This window comes from Erythrolamprus reginae, chromosome 5 (assembly GCF_031021105.1).
Source record: "Erythrolamprus reginae isolate rEryReg1 chromosome 5, rEryReg1.hap1, whole genome shotgun sequence".
Taxonomy (NCBI): Eukaryota; Metazoa; Chordata; class Lepidosauria; order Squamata; family Dipsadidae; genus Erythrolamprus; species Erythrolamprus reginae.
Window position 1 is genome coordinate 9363324 of NC_091954.1, and position 12669 is coordinate 9375992.

At 41.5% G+C, this 12669-nt stretch overlaps 1 protein-coding gene across 1 annotated transcript in view; it reads left to right on the forward strand.

The window, feature by feature from the left end:
• Positions 1-1922: 1922 nt before the first annotated feature.
• GRID1 (glutamate ionotropic receptor delta type subunit 1) overlaps positions 1923-12669 on the forward strand; it is a 1069958-nt gene continuing 1059211 nt past the window's right edge. Inside the window, exon 1 of the mRNA XM_070753904.1 lies at positions 1923-2371. The gene's annotated coding sequence lies outside the window, so the exon portion shown is untranslated. The remainder of the gene's footprint in view (positions 2372-12669) is intronic.

The following is a 12669-nucleotide window of genomic DNA, read 5'->3' on the forward strand; positions in this document are numbered from 1 at the left end:
AGCCGATTTTCAGCCTTGAGCAAGGCCGTTTCACCCTCTGGGTGCTTCAAGGAAGCTCCCCTGAATTGTTGGAATGCAAAGCACCATCCAACATGTCCTATAAAGCCCTTCATGGCATCGGACCAGAATATCTCCGGGACCGCCTTCTGCCGCACGAATCCCAGCGACCAGTGAGTGGGCCTTCTCCGGGTCCCGTCAACTAAACAATGTCGTCTGGTGGGATCAGAGTTGCCCCCACCCTCCTTGCCTTTCGTAAGCTCTTTAAAATCCACCTCTGTCGTCAGGCATGGGGGAATTGAGATACAAAAATTAGGCTTACAAAATTTATGCTTGGTATGTCTGTATATATGATTGGTTTCTCAAATTAGGGTTTTTTAATTTAACTTAAACTTAAATATTGGATTTGTTTATATTGTCTTATTATTGTTGTTAGCCGCCCCGAGTCTACGGAGAGGGGCGGCATACAAATCTGATAGATAGATAGATAGATAGATAGATAGATAGATAGATAGATAGATAGATAGATAGATAGATAGACAGACAGACAAACCGGAAGTACAAAAAACACACTTCCGGTTTGCCTATCGTGTTATTTTTGCACTCTGGAGAGTTCAGGGAAGCTTCCTGAAGACCTGGAGTGCAGAAAACAGCCCATTGGACAAAACGGAAGTTCGGAAAACACTTTCTGATTTATTTGTTGTGCTGTTTCTCAAACTGGGGCTTCAGGAAGCTTCCCTGAACCCTCCGGAGTGGGAAAACCCCCAGCACAATGGGCAAGCCAGAAGTGCGTTTTCTGAACTTGCCCATTTTGCCTGTTTTTTCACCGTCCCAGGCTTCGGAGAGGCCTGTGCACATGGTGTGTGTGTGTGTGTGTGTGTGTGTGTTAGTCCCTTCCAACTCATTGTTGTTGTTATTATTTATTAGACTTGTATGCTGCCCTTCTCCGAAGACTCAGGGCAGTTCACAGGGTACAATATAAAACAGTGTGTACACAAATCTAATTAATTAAAACTAGAAGCTAAGATCCCACTATATTAAAAACAGTCAACCAACTCAGTCATAACCATACGTCACATTTGGTAGTGTGGGGGGGGGGGGCGCATGATCTAATTACCCCACGCCTGGCAACATAAGTGAGTCTTAAGACTTATGAAAGGTGAGGAGGGTGGGGGCGGTGCGAATCTGGGGAGGGAGCTGATTCCAGAGGGATGGGGCCGCCACAGAGAAGGCTCTTCCCCTAGGCCCCACCAGACAATGATATTCTATTCAACCCTGGGCCACAGCCCACTAGCGGGCCTTGAGTCATTCAAAACCGGGCTATTTCAACTCCCACCCAGAATTCTCCAGCTATGCAGGCTGGAGAATTCTGGGAGTTGAAGTCCACAAATCTGAAAAATGGCCAGGTTTGAATACCTCTGTTGTATGGCCTTCAATTTATCAGGCTCCCCCACAGCCTTCATTCTCCTGCATTAATAAGCTCACTTGCTCCTGAGGGGCGGGATCAGTTGCCAAGGTGCCATTCCAACTGGCCTATCAGCACCTTGGATAGCTTAGGGTCTCCCAGCATTTTACCTCAGAAAAAGAGGCCCCTGCTCCATTTTGTCCTGGATCAGTGGTTCTTCACACTTGGCAACTTTAAGGCTTGTGGACTTCAACTCCCAGAATTCTGGGCGTTGTAGTCCACAAGTCTTTAAAAGTTGCCAAGTTTGAGGACTCTGTTTTATGGCCTTCAACTTATCAGGCTCCCCCACAGCCTATTCATCCTCCTGCATTAATCAGCACACCTGTTCCTGAGGGGCGGGATCAGTTGCCAAGGTGCCCTTCCAACCAGCCAATCAGCACCTTGGATAGCTTAACGAGGGGCTCCCAGGTGGTTCCTCCTGATCCTAATTAGCATTTTACCTCAGAAAAACAGCTCCCTGCTCCATTTTGTTCTGGATGACCCCCCTGGCTCTGGGAGTTGAAGTCCACAAGTTTTAAAAGTTGCCAAGTTTGGGGACCCCTGCCTTCTTGGGCTGTGGGAATGGCCCTAGGTCTAAAGTTGAAGCTCTTGTTCCTCTTCTAAGGAGCCAAGTTGAAGGCCAGGGCCATCTTCTGGTACCTGACTGAGGTATTTGTGGGTGGTTTTTTGACCAGGTGACTGAAATTCAAAATGGAGGCCCCATCTAAAGCACAGTATGGACCTTGTTAAAGCCGGTGGCTCCTTTCATTTCTCCTATGATGTCGGATAGACTGATAGTTTTGGGGTTCAGCTGGTCTTTCAGCAGAAGACTTTTGGGAAGCAGAGGACATCACAGTGGGGCAGAAGAAGCCGCCTCAGGGTGGGAAGCAAAGACCCTTCTGCAACCCCAAGGAAAGCGATTTAATGGAGGTATTTCTTTTTTAAAAAAATAATCTTTATTAATTATTTACATTATTACATTAATTTACATTAATTTACATTAAAAATACATGAATACAGTCAGACGAATGCAGTCAGGCGGTAGGGAAAGCAAGTAGGATGCTTGGCTGCATAGCTAGAGGTATAACAAGCAGGAAGAGGGAGATTATGATCCCGCTATATAGAGCGCTGGTGAGACCACATTTGGAATACTGTGTTCAGTTCTGGAGACCTCACCTACAAAAAGATATTGACAAAATTGAACGGGTCCAAAGACGGGCTACAAGAATGGTGGAAGGTCTTAAGCATAAAACGTATCAGGAAAGACTTCATGAACTCAATCTGTATAGTCTGGAGGACAGAAAGAAAAGGGGGGACATGATTGAAACATTTAAATATATTAAAGGGTTAAATAAGGTCCAGGAGGGAAGTGTTTTTAATAGGAAAGTGAACACAAGAACAAGGGGACACAATCTGAAGTTAGTTGGGGGAAAGATCAAAAGCAACATGAGAAAATATTTTACTGAAAGAGTAGTAGATCCTTGGAACAAACTTCCAGCAGACATGGTAGATAAATCCACAGTAACTGAATTTAAACATCCCTGGGATAAACATATATCCATCCTAAGATAAAATACAGAAAATAGTATAAGGGCAGACTAGATGGACCATGAGGTCTTTTTCTGCCGTCAGACCTCTATGTTTCTATGTTTCTAATACCACAAAACAAACAGAAACAAAAAACAAAAACACGACCTATACAACCATATAGATATTGTCTTCCATAGTTTCAATTATACACTGCTCCAAAAAATAAAGGGAACACTTAAACAACACAATATAACTGCAAGTAAATCAAACTTCTGTGAAATCAAACTATCCACTTAGGAAGCAACACTGGTTGACAATCAATTTCACATGCTGTTGGGCGCATTCAACTTTGTACAGAACAAAGTATCCAATGAGAATATTTCATTCATTCAGATTATTATTTACATTAATTTACAATAAATACAAAAATACCACAAAACAAACAGAAAAAAAAATACAAAAACATGGCCTATACAAGCATATAGATATCGTCTTTCATAGCTACAATTATACACTGCTCAAAATAAATAAATAAAGGGAACACTTAAAAAACACAATATAACTGCAAGTAAATCAAACTTCTGTGAAATTAAACTGTCCACTTAGGAAGCAACATTTCATTCATTCAGATCTAGGATGTGTTAGTTGAGTGTTCCCTTTATTTTTTTGAGCACTATGTATCAAGTCTTAAACACAATACACACATTTGTCAACCTACCCGTTGACATTGCAACAGCTTTTTTATTTTATCAGCCTACTAGTTTACATTATTATTATTATTATTATTATTATTATTATTATTATTATTATTATTTATTAGATTTGTATGCCACCCCTCTCCGTAGACTCGGGGCGGCTCACAACAGTGATAAAGAACAATATGTATTAACAAATCTAATAATTTAAAATCTAAAATAGCAATAATATATTTAAAAAATCTAAAAACAAGGAACCCCAATATAAAAAACATACATACAGTCATATCATGCACTAAAACTACATAGGCAGGGGGAGATGTCTCAGTTCCCCCACGCTTGACGACAGAGGTGGGTTTTGAAGAGTTTAGGAAAGGCAAGGAGGGTGGGGGCAGTTCTAATCTCTGGAGAGAGCTGATTCAAGAGGGTCGGAGCCGCCACAGAGAAGGCTCTTCCCCTGGGTCCCGCCAGACGACATTGTTCAGTCGACGGGACCCGGAGAACTCTGTGGGACCTGACCGGTCGCTGGGATTCGTGCGGCAGAAGGCGGTCTCGCATGTATCCTGGTCCGGTGCCATGAAGGGCTTTATAGGTAATAACCAACACTTTGAATTGTGACCGGAAACTGATCGGCAACCAGTGCAGACTGCGGAGTGTTGGAGTAACATGGGCATATTTGGAAAAGCCCATGATTGCTCTCGCAGCTGCGTTCTATTGCTATGTTATATATTGTTACCTAAAACTTAATCTTTATTAATTTCAGTCATATTACCTAAATCGTGAATTGTCCAAAATTAATTGCTAAACCACCATTTTATTTGGTATATCTAACAAACAAAAGGAGTAATAAGATTGCTTAACAACACACACACCCCCGGCGGTATACTTTCAGATTATGAAAAATTTGACTGTGTTTTAGATATTTAGGCTTTTAAATATATATTTTTTTGATTGACCCATTCATACCTTCTACTCCAAGTTTGATAGAATTCAGTACTGTGAATGGAGGTATTTCTTTGGGGAGGGTGGAGCATGCGCAGAAGCTGAATCATGTGCGAGGATGTGCGATTTCCGGCGCTTTTTTTTGCTTCCGCGAATGCGCAGAAGCAAAAAAGCTGGAAAGCTAAAATAAGGTAAGTTACATCCCACCGTATGCCCACCGTATGCCCTGCTCGTTTGCCCGGTCCCACGAGCGGCGCAGGTGCTCCACCCCTGCCACCTGTCTTACTTTGCGTGACAGCTTGTCCCCTGCCAGGAAGATGGCATGGAGCGCAGAGAGGAGGCTGGGCGGCCCTGAGCTCCAGCTGCCCGGCCTTTTCTGTTCACCGGCTAGCTGTTCTTTGGGTTTCCATTGCTCCAGCGCATACATATGCATGCACAAACATGCACATTCCAGTTTGGGCACTCACAGTGATGGGCTCCTACAGGTACGGTCGGGTACGTAGAACCGGTAGAAAATTTTTGGTCAGGTATGCAGAACTGGTAGAAAAAAATTGAACACGCCCCCCCTTCTGGGCTCTGCGTATGTTTTTCTTATTGCAGTGGATGAAGTTGAATGTGTATAATTTTAGAAGAGCTATGTGCGTGTGTGTGAGTGTACACATACACTTTATATAGTAGATAACGTATATTTTTGTGTGCCTGTGTATAATTTTACAATAAGGGTTTTTTAGTTGTTTTAGTATTGGATTTACATGCTGTTTTTTGTTACTGTTGTTAGCCGCCCCGAGTCTACGGAGAGGGGCGGCTTACAAATCCAATAAAATAAATAAATAAATAAATATGTATGTACACATATGGCATATATACATAGCAGTAGATGCTATGTATCTAATAGTATATTTTGGATGTTCAGGAATAGGGAAATTGTATCTCTTTGAGGTGACGAGAGGCCGGGCACCCTAACCCAAACCCTTGACGTGAGTGACGTCAAGTTGGCCACTTTTAAGCCAGTCACAGGACCTTTAAGCCATGCCCGGTCATATGATCATCAAGCCACTCCCACCCGGTCACATGGCTGCCAAGCCACACCCACAAAATAAGCCACACCCACAGTGTGGTAGTAAAACCTCTACTTAAGAACCGTGACCAGGTTCTTAAGTAGAAAAGTTTGTAAGTAGAAGCCATTTTCCCCATAGGAATCAATGTAAAAGCAAATACAGTGATCCCCCGATCATTGCGAGGGTTCCGTTCCAGGACCCCTCGCAATGATCGGTTTTTCGCGAAGTAGCGCTGCGGAAGTAAAAACACCATCTGCGCATGCGCAGATGGTGTTTTTACTTTCGTAGCGCTAGCGAGGAGCCGAAGATTGGGGTTCCTGGGAAGGGGACTCAGCTGGGAAGCGGCGCTGGGGTTTCCCCACCGCCCACGCAAACTCCTCGCTGCCGCTCGCCCGCCCTTCGCCCGCCCACGCCGCTCGCTCGCGCCGCTTCCCAGCTGAGTCCTGAAGCCAATTCGCTTCAGGACTCAGCTGGGAAGCGGCGCGAGCGAACGGCGTGGGCGGGCGAAGGGCGGGCGAGCGGCAGCGAGGAGTTTGCGTGGGCGGTGGGGAAACTCCTCGCTGATGCCCGCCGCTCGCCCTCCCGCCAGCAAGAGGGGGAAGACCCAGGGAAGCCACCCAGCAGCTGATCTGCCCGGCGCCATCTACGCATGCGTGCCCATAGAAAAAAAGGGCACGCATGCGCAGATGGTGTTTTGACTTCCGGGTTGAAAAATCGCGATTTAGCCCGTTCGCAATGATCGGGATCGTGATACCCGGGGGATCACTGTAATGCGTGCAAATCCATTAGGAAAGAAGTAAAAGCTAGGAATTTGGGTGGGAAGAAGAGGAAGAAGAGGAGGAGGAGGACAGTCGCTGCTGAAGGAAGAAGGTGAGGTGAGGTGAATAAAAAAAATCCAAAACTTTAAGGGTTAAAAAAAAAAGAAGGACTCCGAGGCAGCAAGGAGCAGTACACGCCTCCCATCTGGACTGCCAAAGCCTCCTTAAGCGCCACAGAAAGGCTCCTCTGGTAGTCCAGAAAAGGCCGAGGTGGCTAGGATTAAAGGGGGAATGACAGGAAACTGGCCGGGCCTTCATGCTGCTCTCAAATTTCCTGGGAAATTTTTCCGGGCTTGGGTTCTTAAGTAGAAAATGGTTCTTAAGAAGAGGCAAAAAAATCTTGAACACCCCGTTCTTATCTAGAAAAGTTCTTATCTAGAGGCGTTCTTAAGTAGAGGTACTACTGTACAACGAATCAAAGAATCCCAACACCCCCCCAATAACCAGGTGGGGGTTGCTACTTAACACCACTTCCGGTGTGCTGAGCACGCAGCTTTCTTAATCTGGTCCCATAAAGCCTTTGACCTTGAGCAGGCTATAAACATGTCCATATAGCCTGGCAGTGCTTAGCGGTCTAATCAAATGCAAGGAGAACTACCTCCAGCACGCTCCCCCCAGAATACCTTACGAAAATAGACTAACTATCCTGGATCTTGAAAGCTTAGAACTGCGGCGCCTAAAACACGATTTAAGTATTGCCCACAAGATCATATGCTGCAACGGCCTTCCGGTCAACGACTACTTCATCTTCAACAGCAACAACACAAGAGCACGCAACAGATTCAAACTTAATATTAACCACTCCAAACTTGACTGTAAAAAATATGACTTTAACAATCGAGTTGTCGAAGCGTGGAACTCATTGCCGGACTCAGTGGTGTCAGCCCCCAGCCCCCAACATTTCTCCCTAAGACTCTCCACGATTGACCTCTCCAGGTTCCTAAGGGGTCAGTAAGGGGCGTACATAAATGCACTGATGTGCCTATCGTCCCCTGTCCAATTGTCTTTCCTTATCTCATATCTCATATATTTTCTCGCCTTTCCTTCTACTTCTCTTCTTTCTTACTTTCAATCTTTATATATATTACTTAATGTCTATTCTCTTTCATATGTATTGTATATTGGACAAAGAATAAAATAAATAAATAAATAAATAAATACCTAACCCACCCCATTTCTATGACAGCCAAAGCAAGCAGGCAAAGTGGAGGATGACATTGGGCGACAGTGAGAGCAAGGCACCAAGTTGGAAACTCTTGGCCAAACCATGTTTCACGGCCCTCATTTGCTCATCCCCTCCGCTTGCTAATAGCATATTTGTACGGGCCGTGGTAGAGAACTTCCATTTCCCTTTTCCTTGTCCTTTGCTGCAACACAAAATCGTAAACATCTCTACCTGAACGAAAGGTCATTCCAGGGCTTGAGTGTGCATGAGTCACTCTGGAAGGGTTTTGGGCCCCAGTGGGTCCCTTTGAACTGCAATTAAAAATTAACAGGGGATAAAGTTTCAGGTCTGCTAAAGCTCTGTCATTAACAGAGGTTTTGACAGCAGATACTAGGCCTCGGAGATTAGCAAATGTGCCAGCGCACCTTTACTGAATGTTGGGAAGTCTGGTTGAGAAAATTATTATTATTATTATTATTATTTATTAGATTTGTATGACGCCCCTCTCTGAAGACTCAGTGGTGTGGTTTGGTACAGTGCAGTCTACGAATGACCATGTCCTATGAAATCATTCATTCTATTTGTTTGTTCGTTTGTTTGTCAAACATGTACAATATAGCAGGTATTGGTATAAACATAAGCAAAGTAAGTGCAGATAAATGAGGACAATAGGACAGTAAGACAGGGACGGTAGGAACGATGTGTTTATGCACGCCTCTTACAGACCTCTTAGGAATGGGGTGAGGTCAACAGTAGACAGACTAAGGTGAAAGTTTTGGGGGTTTGGCTGCAAAAAGTTTTACTACAATACTGAAGGTGTGTCTTATTTTGTGGGTGTGGCTTGCTGGCCATGTGACAAGGTAGGAGTGTAGGAGTGGCTTGACAATCATGTGACCAGGGGGTGGTTTAAAGGTCATGTGACTGGCTTGAAGGTGGCCAACTTGACGTCACTCACGTCAAGGGTTTGAGTTAGGGTTAGGGTGCCTGGCCTCTCCTTGCCTCAAAGAGATACAATTTCCCTCTCTATTTACTATTACTGAACATCCAAAATACTGTATACTATTTAATTCTATGTATATATGACATATGTATACATACACACAGGCATACAAAAATATACACTATCTACTATATAAACTGTATGTGTATGTACACGCACACATCTCTTCCAAAATTATACACATTCAATATCTTTTACTGTTATAGGAAAAAAATACCCAGAGCCCTGGAGGGAAAAAAAGAAAAAATGCAAAATTTTTCTACCGGTTCTGTGTATCTGACAGTACCCGTAGGAGCCCATCACTGGGTTTGGGGAAGAAACCATAGAGATGGGTAGTGTATTCCAGGCATTGACCATTTTGTTGCTGAAGTCCTGTTTTCTGCCATTGAGTTTGAAGCTGTTTACGTTAAGTTTGTATCTATTATGAGCTCATGTATTGTTTCGGTTGGAGCTGAAGTAGTCATTGACAGGTGTCAATTACTATTTCAACTTCATTCTATTTATTCATTTGTCCAATACACAATACATATGGAAGAGAATAGACATGAAGTAATATATATAAAGATAATATGTAAAAATAGAGGAGAAGGAAGAAAATATATATGATATATGAGATAAAGGAAAGACAATTGGACAGGGGACGAAAGGCACACCAGTGCACTTATGTACGCCCCTTACTGACCTCTTAGGAACCTGGAGAGGTCAATTGTGGATAGTCTAAGGGAGAAATGTTGGGGGTTAGGGGTTGACACTATTGAGTCGGGTAATGAGTTCCATGCTTCAACAACTCGATTGTTAAAGTCATATTTTTTACAGTCAAGTTTGGAGTGGTTAATATTAAGTTTGAATCTGTTGCGTGCTCTTGTGTTGTTGCGGTTGAAGCTTGGTCTCTCTGGGTTTGGAGTTCTGGATGAAGGGCTGCTGCTGATCCCACCTTCTGCAAATATGTCCGATGCATAACAGTATACAGAAGTAGCAACTTAAGAATGTGATGGAAGAGCTGTAAGCATTGTTTTATTCACATGGAAAAGTTTCACATGTGGTGGATGTGTCCTGAAGCAAAAAGATATTGGAGAGAAATACACAACTGGCTTCAAGATATAACGGGAAGAACAATAGAATATACCCCAAAATTTCTCTTGCTAGGAATAATCAAAAGACAATAGCCAAAGAATATTAAATATCGAATAATGTATATCGTAACAGTGGCAAAGATTGTGTATGCACCACACTGGAAAGACATCCAAGTACCTTCAGACAATGCAGTAATAAAAAAAGATATATGACTATACCGAGATGGACAGATTAACCAGTGAATTGAAAGGACAAAAGGACTTGGAATATTACAACATAGACAAAATGGTACAACTGGACCCAAAAAAATAAGATTTAAGAGACAATGTGAGATGAGGATGTAAAATTCTTTTTAAAAAAATTAGTATATACATTTTAAAAGACATTTTCTCAATCACTGTATAGCAACATTTGATCGTTAGTCTGTCTACATTTAAGAACATACAAAAAAGAAGAAAAACAAATTTTAACACCCCCCAAAGCATAACAAAAACAACTATATATCGCCTCCCCACCCCCACTGTCTCTTTGATAGTGTAATCCTTACTTTTAAATTATTCTATGGTGCACTATACCAATAATTAATATTCGGTCATGTATAGCCTGTAAGATTCTATAAATATGAATAAGCAATGTACAAATGACATAAATGCAATAGCAATACATACATATAGGTGTAGATCTGTATAGAAATGCTACAATGTTTAAAATGGGAAAAACTAATAAAGGGATTTTTTTTTTTAAAGGAAAAAGTTGAAGACAGATGCGTTTAAACCCATGAATCAATATACTTCTGTGTCTTTGGCGCAGTTAGGCAAATTTTATTTATTTATTTATTTATTTATTTATTTTATTTTGTCCAATACACAATAATACACAATGAAGGTAATAAAGGACACCTTCGAGGAAACAGAATTAGAGAAAGAATAGAAGAGAGAGTATAGGATAAAATAATCAATGAGGGAATAGAAGAAAGATATAGGGATAGAAGAGAAGATATATGGGATATTGGAGAGACAATAGGACAGGGGTCGGAAGGCACTCTAGGAAGGTGGACAATTCTGTGACAGGTGCTCACGTTTGCTTTCTTCAATGGGTTGGTCTTCTGGAGAATGTTTCCAATTCTAAGATTTGAAAGTCTAAGTTCTAATCTCTTATGCATGCCTTCACAAAATATATATATTACAGAAGCATGGCAAAGCATGGGAATGAATATTCAGTTCAAAGGGGATGGAGAGAGCTGTGGGGACTGCTTGGAAATATACCGGGAAGGATGTGGCATGTTGCCACATTTAGAATGTAAAGACACAAAGACTTGACAAAGAATTTATGTCTTCAGTGTTCCATCAAAAGCAAGTCCTAAAAACGGTGATTTTAGATTTATAGTAAGGATGTTAACTCTTATGCTCCGCTACACCCTTTTTAATCTTCATCCCTTTTTTAGATTCTTTAGGGTCTCTATTTTCACGTATATACTTTTAGTTTTTAATTCATACCTATGTTTCCCTGAAAATAAGACCCTGTCTTATATTTTTTTAACTCTGATATAAGCATTTAACCTTATTGGCATGCACTCAAAAGCCCGATTGGGCTTATTATCAGGGGATGTCTTATTTTGGGGAAAATTGGGTATATCTAGATTTTTATTTTATCCTTGATGTATCTTTTATGAGTTTTTTATGCTTGTACTTCACCTTTTCTATGCTGATTATCTGTCTGTCTGTCTGTCTGTCTGTCTGTCTGTCTGTCTGTCTGTCTGTCTGTCTGTCTGTCTACCTACCTACCTTATCTATCTATCTATCTATCTATCTATCTATCTATCTATCTATCTATCTATCTATCTATCTATCTATTAAATTTGTACGCCGCCCCTCTCCGTAGACTCGGGGCGGCTCACAACAGTAATAGAAAAAACAACGTAGAATGCAAATCTAATAATTAAAACTAAAAACCCATAATTTAAAAAAACATGCACACAACATACCATACATAAACAATATAGGCCTGGGGAAGTTATATCAGTTCCCCCATGCCTGACGACAGAGGTGGGTTTTAAGGAGTTTACGAAAGGCAAGGAGGGTGGGGGCAGTTCTAATCTCAGGGGGGAGCTGGTTCCAGAGGGTCGGGGCCGCCACAGAGAAGGCTCTTCCCCTGGGACCCGCCAAACGACATTGTTTAGTCGACGGAACCCGGAGAAGGCCCGGATAAGTAAAAACAAAAGATTTGATGTAAAAGGGTGTTTTCAACAAGACAAAAAGTGGCAGAGATATTATTTTTGCAGTTCATTGTGTGTCGTATTATAAATGCTATATTCTCTCTCTCTCTTCTTTCTTTCTATCCCAATGTCCCAACTATTCAATCAGCTAAAAGTTAAAACATTTTCTCTTTCTTCAAATAAGCTTCTAAACTTCTAATCAAACTGATTTTCCCAGTATACATAGATTTCATTTATTTCCTTTCATTTATTAGATTTGTATGCCGCCCCTCTCCGTAGACTCGGGGCGGCTCACAGCAACAATAAAACAATGTACAATAACAAATCTAATATTTAAAAATATCTAAAAACCCCTTATTTAAAAACAAGACATACACACAAACATACCATACATAAATTATATAGATAAATTATAATAGATATAATAATATAATATAATATAATAATATAATAGATAAACAGAAGCAACATTTATTTTTATCTTGTTGATTTAATTTTTTAACTGCACGACAATGTAGAGGTTGTATGCCTACCCCCAAAACAGCATTGTTAATTAAGTTAACAAAAATACCAAGGTATCACAGAGAACTTCTTGTGGATCTGTATTTTTTTCTTTGAGAATACAAAACCAAAAAGTAACTCGAATGATAAGCCAATAGGATATTTTTAACCCTACATCTAATCTGTGGAATCTTCATCTCCAAGGGCTGATTGTTTTCAAGGACTTACTC